This window comes from Acomys minous, assembly GCF_964271855.1.
Source record: "Acomys minous genome assembly, chromosome: 9".
Taxonomy (NCBI): domain Eukaryota; kingdom Metazoa; phylum Chordata; class Mammalia; order Rodentia; family Muridae; genus Acomys; species Acomys minous.
The window spans coordinates 96,093,181-96,111,737 of NC_140490.1; the positions used below are offsets into that span (position 1 = coordinate 96,093,181).

Here is an 18,557-nt window from a genome sequence, read left to right on the forward strand (position 1 = left end):
TCCCCGCCTCCACGCCCCAGACAGGATTTCTCTCTGTGTAGCCCTCGCTGTTCTGGAATTCACTCTGTAGACCAGGCTGGCTTTGAACCTCAGTCATTGTTGGGCCTTTTTTAGTGGTCTTAAGGAATAAAGAGGGCATTGACCTCAAAGAAGCACATTTTCATAAGTGTTTCTTTAGGGCTAGGCAAATTTTCCTTGCAATCATTTCCCCTTCCTTAGCCTGGTGGGTTTCCCCGTGTTTAGCATCTAAACCTTTGAGACAGTGTTTATATTCTTGTTAACCACCCTTGTGTGTGACTCTCAAGGTTTTTAAAAAACAACAACAAATTACTCATGAAACCAATTTAAAGGAAAAAAACAAACCGACCTCCCCTTTTTATTCTTTGTCATGAAATCCGCTTGGATGCTTACCGCTTGTTATATCCCTGTTAATTGTCTTTTGTTCTAGGCCAGCGACTTAACCTGAATCTCAAGAATATAATGTTGATTAGAAACAAAAAGTCCAGTGTGTGTGTGTGTGTGTGTGTGTGTGTGTGTTTGTCTGTCTCTCTGTCTGTCTGTCTGTCTGTCTGTCTGCATCTCTCTGTATCTTGGGGATAATTAATCTCCAGCTCTGTTCGGGAACAACTGAATCAAAATACTAGACTTAGACGTCAAGTGTTGTATGTAATTCTCGGTAAATCTTGGATTTTAGCATCATACTAAGGGAAAGAGCGATTTATACAAGTTAAATTTAGAGTGAAGACAAATGGTTTAAACTACGTCTTTCAGACCTTTATTTACTCAAACCCTTCCAGTATTGCCAGTTTTGGGAGAAAGAGTTAGAATCCTTGTTTATATATGAAACTGTTGTGTTTATTTTATTTTGGATTCTTTTAGTAGACTCTCCCTTGCTCTTTTAGGTTTGTTTCTTATTGGTGTCTTTCTGTGTCTATGTATATGGTCTTAGTTACTGCGCTTTGAACATTATTTTTAAGATGTACAATAATGGAGAAATTGGGTAGTTTACATTCGCTCACACGGTGCTTTCCGTCTACAGACATTCTCAGTTGTCTTTTCACGAATAGCTTCGGGTTTTTAAGATGAGTTTTGTAATGTAACTTTTTTTTAAGGTAGCAAGTTATTCTTAAACCAAGTTGTTTGCATTGATCTATCAAAAGATGTTTAATCATTTTATAGTGTTTGGTAACGCTTACTTTTCATAGTTCACTACTCTAGGTTTCTCCATGATACACTTGGATGGGTGCCTCAGCGTCCCTCATCTCAGCTTCCTTAGGGCGTGTAGGTATCCAGAAGTGGCATCCTCAAATGAACGCTTCTTCATCCTTTCCTGGTGTTTCCTGTTGTACCAATGTCACCGGTGATGAGCCATATTAGTGATACTGACTGTTACAATAACTCTTGATTAGATCCAGACATAACTAGAACATTAGTAAAGACACGGCTCTGGGTGTGTGTGGATGTTCCCAGAGAAGGGTAGATCATGAAGGCTTCGACCTAAGGAATGGATTTAATCCACTGATAGATTTAGGCTATTGGGAGGCAGTGGAACTGTGGGAAGTCATGCCTCGTTAGAAGAAGTGTAGGCCACTGGGGGCATACTTTTGGGTGCTATGATTTGCCCTGACCACTTCCTGTTCCTTGTGTACTCAGCTTCTGGCCTGTCTCAGCGACTACGTGAGAGGCTCCATCACACCCTTCCGGTGGTTATGATCTAAACTTCGGAAGCCACACGTTTAACCCTTTCCACTCCTAAGTTGTTTATGTCAGTTGTTTTGTCTCTGTGAGGCAAAATCTAACATGCTACTCTATAAAATGAGTTTTTTCAGGGGCCGAGGAAATGTCTTACTGAATAAAGCACATGCTGTGTGAGTGTCAGGTCCTGAGTACGAGCCCTCAGACCCCATGTGAAGCTTGGCGCTGTAGCTCGTTCCTGTAATCTCATTGTCAGTGTGGTCCAGTGTGGGCTGGAGCCCCTGGAAGCTTGCACAGCAGCTAGTCTGTTTGCTTCTCCCCTGTGTCACACAGGTAAAAAGTGACTCCCGAGGTCCTCTGGCCTCCACACATATACCATGGCACCCCCTCCACACACCCAGGAATCCACAGACACACATTACACACATTTGTTTCTCATCATTGGCATATAGCAAGCTATCATTTCTATTTGATATTGGGATGTTGAATTGTTTTCTTTTTCAATCCTTCATTTCTTTTGTTTGTTTGATTTGGCTTTTCAAGTCAGAGTTTCTCTGTGTAGCTGTGGCTGTCCTGCACTGGCTTTGTAGACCAGGCTGGCCTCGAACTCACAGTGATCCACCTGCCTCTGCCTCCCGAGTGCTGGAATTACAGACACATGACACCACTCCCAGCCAATCCTTGAATTTTTAAAAAAGAACTACTTTATAATATTCTGTGGCATATTTTTTTAATTGGAGGCAATTATTCTTGGTGATCCATCCATCTACTTTTTACAAACTTTATTTCACCTTTTAAAATTCTTGGCACCTTATATGTTCCTATCTGGCATGGAAAGACATTCATTTCATCCCTCCTAACCTTTTGATGTCCTTATATGGGTTTTTAGTTCTACTTTTATAAATGGCAGGCAAAAAATGTAGGCGGTAGGGTTGTATGCATGTCTGTGGAAGGAAAACTGCAGTTGCTCCTCCTCTCTAGAAAGTGGACTTCAAATATTTTTTTCAAGCCTGTCTCTTTATTATAAACTTTGGCCCCTGGGTATGTCTCCTATCAATAAGAGTTGCTTCAGGATTGGGGTAATATTCCCTTTATTTATTTTCTAGGTATTACTGCTTAAGGAGTATCTCAGTGAAATACGGGTGGTTTGTGGAGAGAAAAGAAACACTTCCCTAGGACCAAGTGAGCATGTGAGAGCGGGACAGGCGAGGCAGATGGTCCAGGCAGTATGTTGCCTTGTAAGCATGGAAAAAAGAGGAAGCAATGACAGAAGATTTTACGTTCTTTTAAAAATATGGGCTGACATCTCTTCTTGGCCTTTTTGGATAAGGTCAAATGTAAAAATATGGGCTGAGGAGGTGGTTGAGTTTATAAAGTACGTACATAGTTTCACTCCTCAGAGCTCATGTAAGGAAGCTGGCATGGCAGTCTGCACTGAGAGCCACAGGTGGACTCCTGGGCTGTCTAATAGGCCAGCCTAGGCTCCTTGGCAAACTCTAGGCCAATGAGAGACTCTATCTCAATGGATGGATGGATGGATGAATGAACAAACAAATGAATGCCTAGGCTACTTAGTAAGCTCCAGGCCAGTGAGAGAGTCTCAATAATAAATAAACAACAAATGCTCGAATGGCACCTGATGAACATTACTCAGGGTTGTTGTCTGCCCTCCAAGGGGACATCACTCACATGCATGTTACCAACACAGAAAGCAGTGCCATTCCTCTGTGTAACTCTTGACTCCTGTAAGTAGGAAGAGGGCCAGGTAGCTTGCGAGGGTATTGGTAGATGAAGCCAGAGAGACGTACCCCAGTGTATTTGCTACTTTCTGTTGCTGTGGTAAAATACCAAGCCAAGGCAGTGTACAGAAGGAAGAGCTTATTTGTAAGACACCAAATGAGGGAGCTGAGAGATCACATCTTAAAAACACACACAGAAAGCAGAGACCAAATGGGAAGTGGGGCAAAACTGTAAACTCCCAAAGCCTACCTTCAGTGACACGCTTCCTTCAGCAAGGTTACACTTCCTAAAGGTTCCATACCTCCCTGAACAGTGCCACCAGCCCTAGACCAAATGTTCAGAGACTTGAGCCCATGGGAAACATTCCAGGTTAAACTGTCACACCCTGTAAGGAACTTAGATCTTACTGATTTTTTGAAGTGAGTTAGTTACGTATTAAACTCTTCATTTTGTTTTTGTTTGTTTGTTTTGAGATAGGTGTGTGTGTGTGTGTGTGTGTGTGTGTGGTCCCAGCTGTCCTGGAACTAGTTCTGTAGACCAAGATGGCCTTGAAGTCACAGAGATCCTCCTGCCTCCGCCACCCATCTTGAACAATTTTCTACAGTGCAGTTCTTGGGAAAGTTTTGTGAGCAGCTGCAGACAGGCCACTTGGTGACTGAAGGGATAATGCGTTAGGATACGTTGATGTTTGAAAGCAGCTTCAGTGGATTGCATTCCATATTGAGAATACTGCTTTTACTATAATTTGCTTCACCTCAGAGACATGAAGATTGCTTTACTGTCTTTTAGGAACATTTAGAAAAGAGCATTTAATTTGCAAATACTGCCATTTTAAATCTTCCACTAAAATGATGTTTTTCCATGTTAGAAATTGCTGTTAGCATTAGGGGGGAGATAAGATATAAACAATAGATTTGAAAAAACAGAAATGATGGTTCCTCTTATTCAACTACAAATGGCCTACTTTATAATCAAGAGAACAAATACTGTGTCTCGGTGTATAATTTTGCATCCTTAAAACATTACCTCCTTACTAATGTAGATGATCAAGCAATGCTATTCATTTAGTACTTACTCAGTTAAATTGTTTGCAGGGTCTGAGAATAAGCTATTTATACCATCTGTGTGCATGGCAGTATTTTAGTTCAACTTGAGTTTGACTTGAAATACTTCTGTTGCATTAAAGTTTATGAGAAATGTTTTTGTCACAAGATATAAACAAATGAATAATTTATGCTGGAGATCTTTGCATATTTAGATAATTTTTACTTTAATAGCTCTGTAGTATTTTATTATGTAGCTATACTGTGCTTTCATCCTTCGTGCTTTATGATTTTTAGCTGTTCCCTATTTATTGCTTTTATAGTGTCAAACAAGCAACTACGTATGCGTCGATGTTCTAAAGCAGCTTCATAGGGTTCTATTCCATACTGAGAATGCTGTTTTACTCTGGGTAATATATGTCCATGTATATACTTTTCTCTCTTGTTCTCACCCCGTCAGTTGAAGTGGTAAGAAGCAATCACACCTTTGTTGGGATGAGCACGCTAGGCTCACACTAGCTCTCGATTTTTAGTATCCATCCAGTAAGAGGAACCAGGCCTTTTTTGAGTAATGGCTGAATTCTTGGACTGGGGGGAAAAAGTGACAATTTCAGGTTGACCCTGTGGCATCTTATGGTGCTGGCATGTAAGAAACACTTAAACACAAGTGTGGTGCTGCGCGCCTTTCATCCCAGCACGGGGAGGCAGACATAGGTGGATCTCCGTGGCTTGGATAGCCTGGTCTATGAGAGAGTCCAGCACAGTGAGGGCGGCTCTGTGTAACAGAGAGACTCTCTCTAGAAATAATAAAGAGGGATGGGAGGAAGGGTTACTTACACACCCTCAGTAATTTGTCACTGTCTGCTGGAAGAGTGCTCACCTGCCTGTACCAGGATAAAAAGGGACAAAAATAATTAAGTATGCAATTAGCCAGAATATAAAATCATACTGTGAGTTCATACTGATATAAATCTCTTGCGTAAAGTTCCTAATCATAAATGAAGCCATGCAGCCTGATGTGGTGACGATGCCTTTAATCCCAGCGCTCAGGGAGGCAGTGGCAGGAAGGATCGCTGTGAGGTCAACCTGGTCTGCAGAACTAGTTCCAGGACATACAAGGCTACACAGAGAAACCCTGACTCGAAAAACAAAAGAAGACAAAAGAACAAAAAAGAATAAATGAAGCCATGCATTGTGTAACAGTTTCTTTTTTTCTTTTTTCTTTTTGCATTTCCCACAGGTTTATTGTTAAAGGAATGGCCTAAGGGAGGGGAAAAAAACGGGGCACAGAAGTATGGACTAGAAAAGAAATACAAATGTAAGATGTTTTACTAATTGTTTTATAACCACAACCTTGGGCGGAGGATGATGCCCTCTACAAAACAAGAGATTCAGACAAGGTGTTCCCTTAGCAAGGCTGAAGATTCAGTCTCTGGTTTTAGAAGTTAGGATGCAGTCCTTGTTTTTGGATGGATCACTGGGTGTTTGGCACTGTCCATGCTTTTAACCGGATTTGAACAGAAGAATGGTCACCTGACCCAGGTAGAAGTAGATGGAGTGTTTGGTTTCACATGTCACATAACTGCTGAAGTTCCGCCCCACAGTGCAGTGCCAGGTGGGGCTGTACTTCTTGTCCAACTCCTTGAATATGGGCCGCAATATCCTTCTCAATGTTGTATTTCTCTACCGCCTGAGTAGCGCACTCCACCAACTCCTGTTGCATCTCTTCCGACATGTCTGCATTTTTTATCACCCCTTCAGGTCGCAGTGGAGCAGGGTCTAGCCGGCTGCTGCGAGCTCCTGGGGAGGGTGCTGGCACTGGGCAAACAGCAGAGGACAGCCGGTAGCTACTGAAACCGTGGCACAGCAAAGCAGCCCCACACCAGCCACCTCCACCTATGCCCCAGGCTCCGCCGTAACATAATTTCTTACTTCTTTTGTTTGTTTGTTTGTTTTCTATTTTTTCTAGACATGGTTTCTCTGTGTACCCTTAGTTGTCCTGGGCTCACTTCATAGACCAGGTTGGCCTCGAACTCAGAACTCACAGAGATCCATCTGTCTCTGCCTCCCGAGTGCTGGGGTTACAGGCGTTCACCACCCTGCCCAGCTTAATTCCTTGCTTCTACTACACACAACAGTTTTTTCCCCTAAAGAGGGAAGTACAAACATTTGAGGAAAGAGTGACGACTGGGACAGACCTGAGAAACACTAGCTTAGCCGTGGGGTCAAGGTTAGCATCAGCAGTTACAGGCACGGTGCTGATGTTGTGTCGGGAGAGTGCACTTCGTTTTTGTGGTTTTTCTGCCCTGAAAATTATAACCCTAGTTTCATCGTCAGAAAATATTAGTCAGATTCCAATTGAGGAACACTCTAACACAATACCTGCATGGTGCTGGCCAAGTTGTCTGTGTCATCAGAAACAGGAAAGTCAAACCCTGTCAGAGCCAAGGGTAACCTAAGGATATGGCGTTATTGCAGTACAGTATAAACTGCACAGGATCCGGGGACAGAAAGAGTACATTCTAGTAAAACTAAGGAAATGGAATAAAATGGTGGGCTTCAGTTAATAATGATGTATTAGTATTAGTTCACTCGCTGCGACAAAGGTGCCACTCCAGTGTAAGATGTAAATAGAATTTTACCAGTTTGGCAAATGAGAACGGGTGGAATTTGGAATTCTATGTTTATTTCACAGGCTTATTCGTTGCTTTGCCCCCTCTCCACTCATGAGCCTTTATGTTCTGTAGTTTCCTTCTGGGGCATTGCCTTTTCCTTTTTGGTTCACTTCTCTAGAAGATTAGTCTTTTATATGTGGTCTGAGCTTTAGTTAGTTTTAACAATTTATTTTTTATTTTATGTGCATTGGTGTTTTGCCTGCATGTGTGTTTAAAGGTACTGGATCCCCTCAAACTGGAGTCACAGACAGTTGTGAGCCGCCATGTGGGTGCTGGGAATTGAGCCCAGGTCCTCTGGAAAAGCAGCCAGTGCTCTTAACCACTGAGTCCTCTCTGCAGCCCCTAGTTAGTTTGTTTTTTAGAGATTGTTTATGGACTTTTTAAAAATTGAGATTTTTGTTTTCATGTACTCTCATATGGTAATTTTTCTTTCTGTGTTTGATTTATAAATATAGTTAGGACATCTTTCATCACAACCAGTTTTTAAGTGAATTCTGGTTTTGCCCTATGTAGTGAAGTTTCTGTTTTCTTTAAGCACGTCATTTCTTATTATTTGGGAATTTGAAAAGTACATAGATTATAGTTTGATCATTTTCATCCCTACCTCTTAGTTCCACGTTTTCCTCTCTGTGTGTCTCTCTTAAGTAACCCACTGAGTCCAGTTTGTGCTGCCCATTTAAACATGGGTGTGCTCCGTCCACTGGAGCGGGGTGGACCTGCCAGGGGCCACACCCTTAAAGTAAACCGACTGCCCCTCGGCTAGCAGGCTTCAACTGTCGGTAGCCTCAGCCAGCTTTGGAGACAGTTTGTTTTCACATTTAGATTTTAAGTTTGAAATACTAAATTGAGTACTTTGTGGTCCTTGAGGCATTTACATTTTAAACTTATTACATCTGTGTATTTGTGTTGGTAGGGAAAAGAGGGGCATGCATGGAGGTCAGAGGGCAGCTGGGAGACTGTTTCCTCCCTCCATCACCTGAGCATTAGGGAGCTGGCTCAGGTTATCAGGCTTGGTGGCAAGTGCTTTTACTGAAGACTCGTCTTTCCAGCCCCTTGAAGCATTTTAAATGCTCATGCATTTACTCTTTTTTTTTTTTTAAGATTTATTTTTATTTTTAAATTGTGTGTCTGTGTGTGTGTAGGGGGTATGTTGCATGTGAGTGTGGATACCCAGTGAGCTGCCTCACATGGGTACTAGTGGCTGTCTAGGATCCTCTGCAAAAGCCGGATGTAACCATTGAGCCAGTCTCTCTAGCCCCTGAACCCTCTCTCTGAGATAAAGTCTCATGTAGTAGCTCAGGCTGCCCTCAGAGTCATGGCAGTCCTCCTGCCTCAGCATCCCAAGTGGGATTACAGGCATAACTCACTACATCTGGTTCTGTGTAAGAGTTGTTAACATACCATAGAAGATTTAAGGGGCAGCCGGTCTCTCCGTTGTGATTCAGCAGTTTATAAATGGTTTTGCAGTTACAAAGAGACTCGTTTACATAGTTTCTTTCACTGTTGAATTGTACCATATTTCTAGTATTTGTCTTCTGTTGATTATTACTATTGGTGATCATTTATGTGTTCATTTTTCCCTATTGTGTTTCTTAGATTATTTTTTCTTAGAAGAGTAAACTTGACTTGATGTATTTCTCATCTTCCTTATAACCCCTCCTCACTCACTATATCCATTCTGATACCGGTAGTGTGTTTGTTAATTAGGAATTTAATCAGGAGACCAGTTATAGCTCTTTCATCAGGACATTGGAGCTAGGTGTGTGTGTGTGGATGCTGTCTAATGTAGGGCGATGATTTAGCATAACCTTCCACAAAGGTATTCATATTTTCCAACAGGGTTTGTACTGACTCTAGTACTGCTGAACTGAGTTTCTCATAGACATTTGGGAAGTTGTCCAGTGGTGCTGTAGAATGTTTGCTCCTGGGAAATGTTACCAAAACCAAGCTCTTGAGTTTATTACTTATACCAGAAAGGAGTGCCATCTTTACAGAGCCAGGAGTGTCTGTGTGGGTAGGGTGGAGTTGCCAATGGGATTGTGGGGCAGTAGTGGTGACAGTGAAACGATTGGAGGGGACAGCAGAATTAGAGTGTTGGCCGTGGGGAGGCTAGTATTTCAATGTTAGGCTTGATTGGTATTAGTATAAGGGTCACAATAAAGTTCAAGGGTTAACTGACATAGCAAGGCAAACATCTTGGGGTAAAAAACCCAAATAGTTGGAAAGTGAACAATCATTTACTGCTATTTATTGAAAATTTGAATAGTCTAGTGTTGGTTTATATGACTTTTTTGGGAAGTTCCTGAAATGAACAATGAAGTTATTTGAAATTCTTATCTTCCTGTCAGGGGTTTCCTGGAATAGTGAAGTCATTTTACTGTAGGCAGCTGACTAGTGGTGGTGAGTCTAGGCAGCTTTGATTGTTAGCACTCATGTTTGAACCCGTACAAACTTGAAAATATGTTTGTAAAAAGTCAGATTTTTGGTCCCTCCTGTAAAGATAATACATCCTTTTGCTGGGTGATTTGATAACAGATTTTTTTTTTCCCACTCCAGCAACATGGTCCAACTTTAACCTGGTACTTAAAGACACTCAAGCAGGCAGTTGAATATGAGTTGGTAGCCAAAAAGAAAGAGTTTAGAATCAGAAGAGGAAATTATTATATCGATGCTTTTGAAATCATGTGCCTGGGTGGGGTTTTCTAAGAAGGAAACAAAGTGAGAAAAATGTGTGGGCTTTAAGAGTTGCAGTATTTAATGGCCACCTGGCACGCGCGTGTGGATAGTGTGCAGAGAGAGTGAGAGTACAAAGCGGATAGAGTAGTGGTTGCATATTATGCACAAGTCAGGGAAAGTGTTTCTAAAAACCTTTTATTTCATGTATATTGATGTTTTGCCTGCACATATGTCTGTGTACTCCATGTGTGCAGTGCTCAAGGAGGCCAGGAGAGGAGGATATGCTGGAACTAAAGTCATGGATGGTGGTGAGCCACCGTGTGGGTACTGGAGTTGAACCAGGGTCCTCTGGAAGAACTGCCAATGTTCTTAACCACTGAACCATCTCTCCAGTCTCCCAAAATATGTTTTTAAGACTAATGGAGAGGGGCTGGGGGCATAGCTCAGTTAATAGTGCTTGCCTACCTTGCAAACAGGAGCACCTGGGTTTGATACCCAGAACCTATGCTAAATTACAAACAAACAAGCAAACAAACAAACAGGCATGGTGTGATGGTGCGTATTTGTCATCCTAGCCCTGGGAGGTTAGGCAGGCCGATCTCTGAGACTTTCTGGCCACCCAGCCTAGTCTACGTGGTAAGTACCAGTCCAGTGAGAGATCCTGTCTCCAAAAACAAGGTGGACAGCACCTGAAGGATTGATGCCTTAGGTTGTCCTATGGTCTCCACATCCACCCCACATGTGTGTATGTACATGTGTTCATACTTACATACATACATACATACATACATACATACATACATACATATAGAATGATGAAAGAGAGGTCAAACACTTAAACAGGGAAGGAGAGGTGAAGGTGTTAATTTAAGTTTGCTGACAGAATTCTTGCTTGAAGGCTCCATCTTTATGTGAGGGTGTGTGTATGTGTATGTGTGTATGTGTGTGTGTGTGTTTTGAGTGAAAGGTCATCTATAATTGTAGGTAGAAGTTATAGTCTGAAGTTGATTTGGGGCTGATCAAGCACAGTTGAGAGATAACAGTGTTGTTGATCAGTGTTGAGGCACATTTCAGTTTCTCTGTGGTGTACACATGTGCATGGCCAAGGTTAGCCTCAGCTATCATCCTCAGCAATGCCATCTCTTCCTCCTTCGAGACATGGTTTCTCATTGGCTCAGAGCTCACCAATTAGACTAGATTACCTGATGGTCAAGTATAATCTTGTTTTTGCCACTATTTGATGCCATTAAGAGATACAGTATCCTGTATCAGGTAAATATACACATATATACATACACATATATATGCACACATACATACATACATATATATACATACACACATACATATGTGTGTGTGTATATATATACATGCATATACATATGTATATGTATATGTATATGTATCAGTATATAGTATCAGGGAGGCAGAGGCAGGTGGATCTCTGTGAGTTTGAAGCCAGCCAGGGCTACATAGGGAAACCCTGTCTCGAAAAGGGGTGGAGGAGCAAACCCCAGGTATATGAGGATGCTGCCACTTTAGTAATAAGTAATGCATACTGTTTTTTAGTGAACTTTTTCCCCATGGAAACAGGACTACGCTATAACAACAATATACTAAGTCTGTAAGCAAGTAACACTTATTATCAAATCATATCTACTGAATATAAGTGTATGCACTGTGCTTTTATATGCTATAGTGTAGTAGGCTTGTTCATATCAGCATCATTACAGACGCATGAATAATGCATTGTGCTGTGGCATCACTAGGTAATATTTCTCTTGTAGTCTTATGGGCAGTATTGACATAGATGTGTAAGTATTCATGCATTAATGGACACAATCTATCCCTTCTCCCTGCTCTGTGCTCTTGGGAGCAGAGTGGCTTTTCCTGCTGCCTCGCTTCCTTGTGATGGTTAGTTAGCAGTGCATGCCCTTCTCACCTGCCACTAAGCCAAGGAACTGATGATTGTTCAGCCTGACTTAACTTGCACTGCTCCGTAGGATCATTCTAGATGGTTTTCACAGGGTCTGGAGAGCTCTGCTGTTTCTTGAGAAGAAAGTGTTCTTGAATAAAATAAGAAAGATTAAGCCTGATAGGAGCACAGAAGCTGGGATGCAGAGGGGAAGGGCTGTTCGGGGTGGAGGGGTGTGGTTGTGCAAAGCGGAGAGGCTGGAGCGAACTATCTCCAGGGAATCGGATATCCTTAAGATGGCAAGGCGCACACTATGACTGTGACCTCCGGAGATGGGCTGAAGTGACCCAGAGTCAGTGCAAAGGCCCCGATCCCTAGGTGGAGAAGTATCTGCTGCCCCCAGAGGCAGATTTTCACTTACTGGTTTTTTTTTTTTCCTGTGAATGTACAAAATAGTCTGTTCACATTCTGTTGCTGAGTGAGAAGTTCTGTTTGCAAGTTAGTTTTTTGAAACCAAGAATATTTTTTCAGATTGCATAACAAAAGTTACTCACATTGGTTATGATGCAATTTTATGTGCAGTATATACATTTATTTGATGCTCATACTTTGGGGTTACGTAGTAGAAGAAGCTGTTGAATGTTACATATGTGTCAGCCATGAAACTAGTCTTTTTCTTTTCTCTCTCTCTCTTGTTTTATTTTTTTCTCTAGACAGGCTTTCTCTGTGTAGCCTTGGCTGTCCTGGACTGGCTTTGCAGACCAGGCTGGCCTTGAACTCACAGAGATCTGCCTGCCTCTGCCTCCTGAGTGCTGGAGTTAAAGGCATGCAGCACCACTCCTGGCCCTTTAAGAAAAAGAATCTTTTTCTTAAAGCTTGGTTTTCTCAGCCTCATTCTTTGCTCTTTGCTCTCCTCAGTGTCTGAATGAAGGAGTCAGAAATTGAATGTAGGCTAGGCTTGCTCTAAATCTTACTCTAAATCTTACTCTCAATTTCTGCTGCTGTACATTTCCTATATGCTATAGAACTGTCACCATTAGTGCCAGAGCTGTCTCTGCTCTACTTTTAAAAAATTAACTAATTAACTTTACATCCTGATCACAGTTTCCCCCTCCTCTTCTCCCTCCAGTCCCTCCCTCCCTCCCTCTCACCTTACCTCCAAGACATCCTCCCCAGCCTCCCTTTCTCCTCAGAAAAGGTTCAGAAAAAGGGAAGCCTCCCACGGGTAGCAACTTGCTTTAGCATATCAAGCTGTAGTAGGACTAGGCGGATCCTCTTCTATTGTGGGTATACAAGGCAACCCAGGTAGGGGAAAGGGACCCCAAGGCAGGCGGCAGAGTCAGATACAGCTCCTGCGCCTGTTGTAGGGGACTGAGCTGCACCACTGTTACACATGTGCAAGGGGGCGGGCTAGGTCCGTCCCAAGCATGCTCTCTGTTTGATGGATCAGTCTCTGTGGGCCCCTCTGGACCCAGGTTAGTTGGTTCTGTGTGCTTTCTTGTGGTGTCCTTGACTTCGGCAGAGTTGTTTGTAATTAGCATTTCAACAATGGAGGGGTTAGTTAACTTCTCAGATTTTGAGAGTGGGGCCTGAACAGGCAGTGAGAAATAATTCTAGGCTCATGTAGACAATTGTTGAGTTGAATTCACTTAATTAATTCTACTTAATAGAAAATTCAGCCAGTCAGAAGTACCTTGATCAGAGCTCTGATTAATTTAAGCATTACTCCATCCATCCATCCATCCACCATCCATCCATCCATCCATCCATCTGGGGCAGGGTCTTCCTATGTAGTCCAGGCTAGCCTCTCATTGTCTTGTTTCCAGGCTGGCCTAGACTCTGATGTCCCTGCTCTGTCCCCTGAGTTCTGGAACTACAGGCATTATCGTCCTCCCCAGCGTCAGGGGTCACTGTTCTGAGCGCTTTCTTGTGCCCTCATAGGACACTTATCTTTGGACATCTTTTTACTATATTTTATACTAATTTGACCCACTATTTCACTTTTCTCTGTTTAGTGTTCACAAGTTTCCCAAGAAGGTAGAATTAGTACCACAGGATACAAATAAATTCAAACTGGAAACCGAGAAGCAAAAAGTTGTGGTTGTTGAATTTAGCCAGATACAAATTTCCTTCTTACTGCCTTGATTCAGTCTCAAAGCCTGCCTTTACTACAGGCCGTGTGAAGAAAGTGGAGTGCCGTCTTGTTCAGTACGCTCTGCTCTCTGTTTTAAGACCGGTACATCAACAATTTCTAGTTCTCTGCTCAGCAACTAATGTGGAAGATTTTAGCTCACTCCTCCCAAATCGTACACACATTTTTCTGAAGGTGACAGTCACTGTATTGTTTTGAGGTCAACTTGTGCAGTCTTTGGAAGACATCTGGGAATAGTCCAGTGTCTTTAGAAAACTAAGAGTGATCTTTTCCTCAACTGTCTTTCCTACGCAGAAACATTGCCAGAGGGCTGGAGAGTGCTGGCAGCCGCGGTGTGTTGCCAAGGCTTCCACTGTTGCTGAGGAGGGTTGGCCGCCGCCCAGCAGCTTATCTTACATTACGTAGGCTTTATTAAAGGGTTAGCCTAGAAAAAAGTAACAGGTAACTGTTGTGCCGTAAATTATAGAGCGACCAAATAACACGCATAGTTGTGCAGTTCAGATGTGTCGTAGAGACAAAGGGTGGAAAGTTGTCCACACAGTTTTCCTTTTTCTCTCCCTTTGAACATGGGAAAACCATGTTTTATGTTTTGTCACATATTCCAAATACATTCTCAATGGAACTTACATAAGTATCTCGAAAATAGTTTTTGTGAGATGAATCTTTAAAACATATAAAAGAAAATATGTAGTATTGTGTGATTATAACTGAAAAATGTGGATTTTGGGGTTTGTAATTAAGAGTTTCATAGAGCATGTTTTGATCGAACACCCCTCCCCCAACTCCTTCCAGATTCCTCCCCCTTCCCTACCCACCTGACCTTTCTCTCTCCTTGTGACCAATCAAGTCCAGGTTGTGCTGCCCTGTGTTGAATGTGTACCCCTCCATGGAGTGGGGTGGTTTCAGGGATGACATGAGAACGCAAATCCCCCCCTCCCAGAAGCTTTCGGTTGTCAAAAAGCACCTTGGCAGGGGGTGGGACTTGATGTCAGCTTCCCTTCCCAGGCTGGGGGGGGGGGGGGTTGCTGTAGCTTGGAAATTCAAGCCTTAGCCTCATGGTAGCTGTAATATGTCCTTCAAAATATGTAAATATGTAGTATTGCTTAATTTTCTGTATTAAAATTAGGCTGTCTTTAATTTCTTACTGTTGGAGTTTAGATGAAATTAGCGCTCTTCCTTTTTTAAATTTAAATGTATTTTTAACATTTTATTTACTTTCTGTCCCAGTCGTAGCTCCTCCCTCATCTCCTCCCAGTCCCACTCCCCTCCTTCCCCTCCTCTAGTGCTCAGAGAGGGGGAGCCTTGCTCCCTTACCAACTGACCCCAGCCTACCAAGCCTGCATCCTCTTCCTCTGTGGTCTGGTAAGGCATCCCGCCAGGGGAAGTGATCAACATGCAGGCAACAGAGTCCATGGCAGGGACAGCCCCTGCTCCCCTTACTCGGGGCCACCTATGGAGGCTGAGCTGCCTGTCAGCTGTATCTGAGCAGAGGGCCTAGGTTCTCTCCGTGCATGGTCCTTGTTTGGTGCATCAGTCTTCACAGGCCTCCCTGGACCCAGATGAGTTGGCCCTGTGAGTCTTCTTGTGGAGCTCCTGAACCCTCTGGGTCCTTCTATCCCCCCGCTCTTCCAATGGACTGCCTGTGCTCTGCCCGAAGCTTGGCTGTGAGACTGAGCTTCTGCTTCAATCCCTTGCTGGGTGGAGTCTTTCAGAGGACATCTGTGGTGTGCTCCTGTCCTGTTCCCTGTCTTCGACTGCTTCTAGTGTTTATTCTGTCTGTCCTTCTGAATGAGAATTAAGCATCCTCCCTGGGTCCTCCTTGTTACTTAGCGTTTTTTAGGTCTGTGAATTAAAAGACTTAGTATTTTTGGTTTTTTGTTTGTTTGGTTGGCTGGTCTTTGTGTGTGTGTGTGTGTGTGTGTGTGTGTGTGTGTGTGTGTGTGTGTGTGTGTGTGTTTGCAACAGTCTCACTTTGTCACTTTGACTGGCCTAGATCTTACTATGTATTTTTAGTTATGTTTACTATGTGTGTCAGCATTTAGTATGTGTACTTGAGTCTGGTGTCTGCAGAGGCCTGGGGTGTCAATTCCCTTAGAACTACAATTACACCTGGTTATGAACCACCAGACATGGTGCTGGAAACTGAACTCAGGTGCTCCGGAAGAGAAGTATGCCCTTTGAACCACTGAGCGACTTGGCTGGCCCCAAAGAGGTAATAGTGGATGGATGCTCGGCTAGATTTCACAGGCTGTGCTTACAATGTAATAATCATGGGCAGTCCTAGCTGTTGAGCTTTGTAGACTGACACACTTTAGTCTGTATCAATGTGATATACACTCTAGAAAAACTTATATTAATTAAACAATAGAATATAGTGTGAACTTCAGATATTGTGAGTGAGTGGGGACTGGTGGCACAGGCCTATATTGCTGGCTGCTGAGCAGACTGAGGCAGGAGGATCACAAGCTCAAGGCCTGCCTAGGTTTACAGAGCGAGATCAAGGCCAGCCTGGGTGACTGAGTAAGACTGTGAAACAACAGGTAAGCAGAGAGCTGGGGACGGATGGCCTCGTGCTCGCCTAGAGTGGCCACGTGCACTGCTCCAGAGGCTGTGGGGCCGACAAACAAGGCCAACTAAAGCCTCACACACTCACCAAAGCAGAGCCTCAGACAGTTTACACTTTTAGGGTTAAGAAGGGTCACCTGACGCCGGGCGGTGGTGGCGCACGCCTTTAATCCCAGCACTCGGGAGGCAGAGGCAGGCAGATCGCTGTGAGTTCGAGGCCAGCCTGGTCTACAAAGCAAGTCCAGGACAGCCAAGGCTAAGCAGAGAAACCCTGTCTCAAAAGACTAAAAAAACAAAACAAAACAAAACAAAAAACAAATAAATCCCTTTTCTACATGTAGAGAGAGATTCATTCTAAGTCCTGTTATCCTAGAGAACTCTAATATGTGTTAACCTGGTTACATTTACAAAATACACTAAGCAGTGGTTGTACTATGTTTCTTGTTTACAAGTCACTTTGCGGAAGTGTTTGATTTTTGTTTTATTTTTTTTAAAGTTATTCCTTTTCTTTCTTTTTGTCTAGTGCTTATATGGTCTTTCCAGCAAAATATCTTTCTTTTCCAAGGTGCTCAGAATATATGGTGCATCAATCAGAAACAGATGCATATGAGGCTGAGTTCATAGTATAAGGAACACTACTAGTTCTAAGTAAAACAAAAAACAAACAAAACTTGAAAAAGCAGAGTAATTGGTTGATAACATTCTTTTTTGCTGATTTTTATATTTATTGGCCTTTTTATTCTGAGACAGTGTCTCAGTGTGCATCCCTGGTTGGCCTGGAACTCACTATGAGACCAGGCTGTTCTTGAACTCCCAGAGATCTACCTGCTTCTGTCTCCCATGTGCTAGGATTAAAGGTGTATGCCGCCACCATGCCTGAACTATGTTGAGCTTTATAACTTCTTTTTTATTTTTGGTTTTTAGAGACTGGGTTTCTTTTTGTAGCCTTGGCTGTCCTGGACTCCTTTATAGACTAGGATGACCTCGGACTCACAGAGATCCATCTGCCTCAGCCTCCTCCTGTCCTAGGATTAAAGTAGTGTGCCACCATACTCTGCTTGATTTTTATAACTCCTAACAGAAAGAGAAAGTTGCAAAGGACTCAACCAGTTCCTGCTTGTTCGTGCTTATTGAGGAAAAGCGTTAGGGTTAAGGGTTAAAGGTTAAGGGTTAAGGGTTAGGGTCAGGGTTAGGGTCAGGGTTAGGGTTAGTTCATTCTGCTCTCTGCTGCTCTGTTCTGCATGCTACTATGTAATGACTGAGAGTATGGACAAGCATTTAAAAAAAAACTATTTGGATTTCAAGCTACTTCTCTGATAAATTGCTGTAACTTGCTCTAGGCTTTTAACTTTTTACTTGGTAAGTTTCTTACGTATAAAATGAGGATAACTTCAACAATGTTGTAAACCATTAATGGCTGCATGAATTAATGTGTATGAAGGTTTTGAACCTTTAATCCTAGCACTTGGGAGGCAGAGGCAGAGGCAGGAGGATCTCTGTGAGTTCAAGGCCAGCCTGATCTACAAAGTGAGTTCCAGGATAGTCAGGACTGTTAGACAGAGAAACCCTGTCTCAAAAACAAAAACAAAATAATGATTAACTGTAAAAGGGAAAGTTCCTTTGTTCACCTCTTTGCTGTTTAAATCATATTTTATTACTTTGGCTTAAACCAGAGAAAACTGATAAAAGACCAGACCTGACAGTACTTAGGATATGTTCTTCCTAAAATTACATTTGAAATTCCTTTGTCTTTGACTTTGTAGATACTACTACAAGTGAGATTGATGACTGTAGAAGTGCCTAAAATTAGGCTAAAAGTGACCGTGTTCTACAGAATACTGGATTTCTTTTTACTTTTTTAAAATTTATTTTGTGAATTTGGGAGAGTTTGTATAGGGTGGCAAGAGCCATGTAAATGAGGGTCACGTGGGAAATCAGTTCTTTCTTTGCACTCTGGTTCTGAGGATCACACTCAGGTGGTCAGGCCTGATAGCGAGTTGTTTGTTTGTTTTTAAACCCTCGGAGCCATTTTCTCACACACCATAATGGATTTCAAGATGACATTTTCATACGCAAATTCAGTGTGATCCTCCTGT

General features: G+C 42.6%; 1 protein-coding gene and 1 pseudogene across 2 annotated transcripts in view; one reads left to right on the forward strand and one right to left on the reverse strand.

Annotated features, from left to right (window-relative positions):
• Nucleotides 1-18,557, forward strand: part of CDK17 (cyclin dependent kinase 17) — a 73,567-nt gene that overhangs the window by 8,749 nt on the left and 46,261 nt on the right. The window lies entirely within an intron of this gene.
• Nucleotides 5,626-6,368, reverse strand: LOC311605444 (dynein light chain 1, cytoplasmic-like; annotated as a pseudogene). Its single transcript has one exon. The product of its transcript is annotated as a dynein light chain 1, cytoplasmic-like (transcript).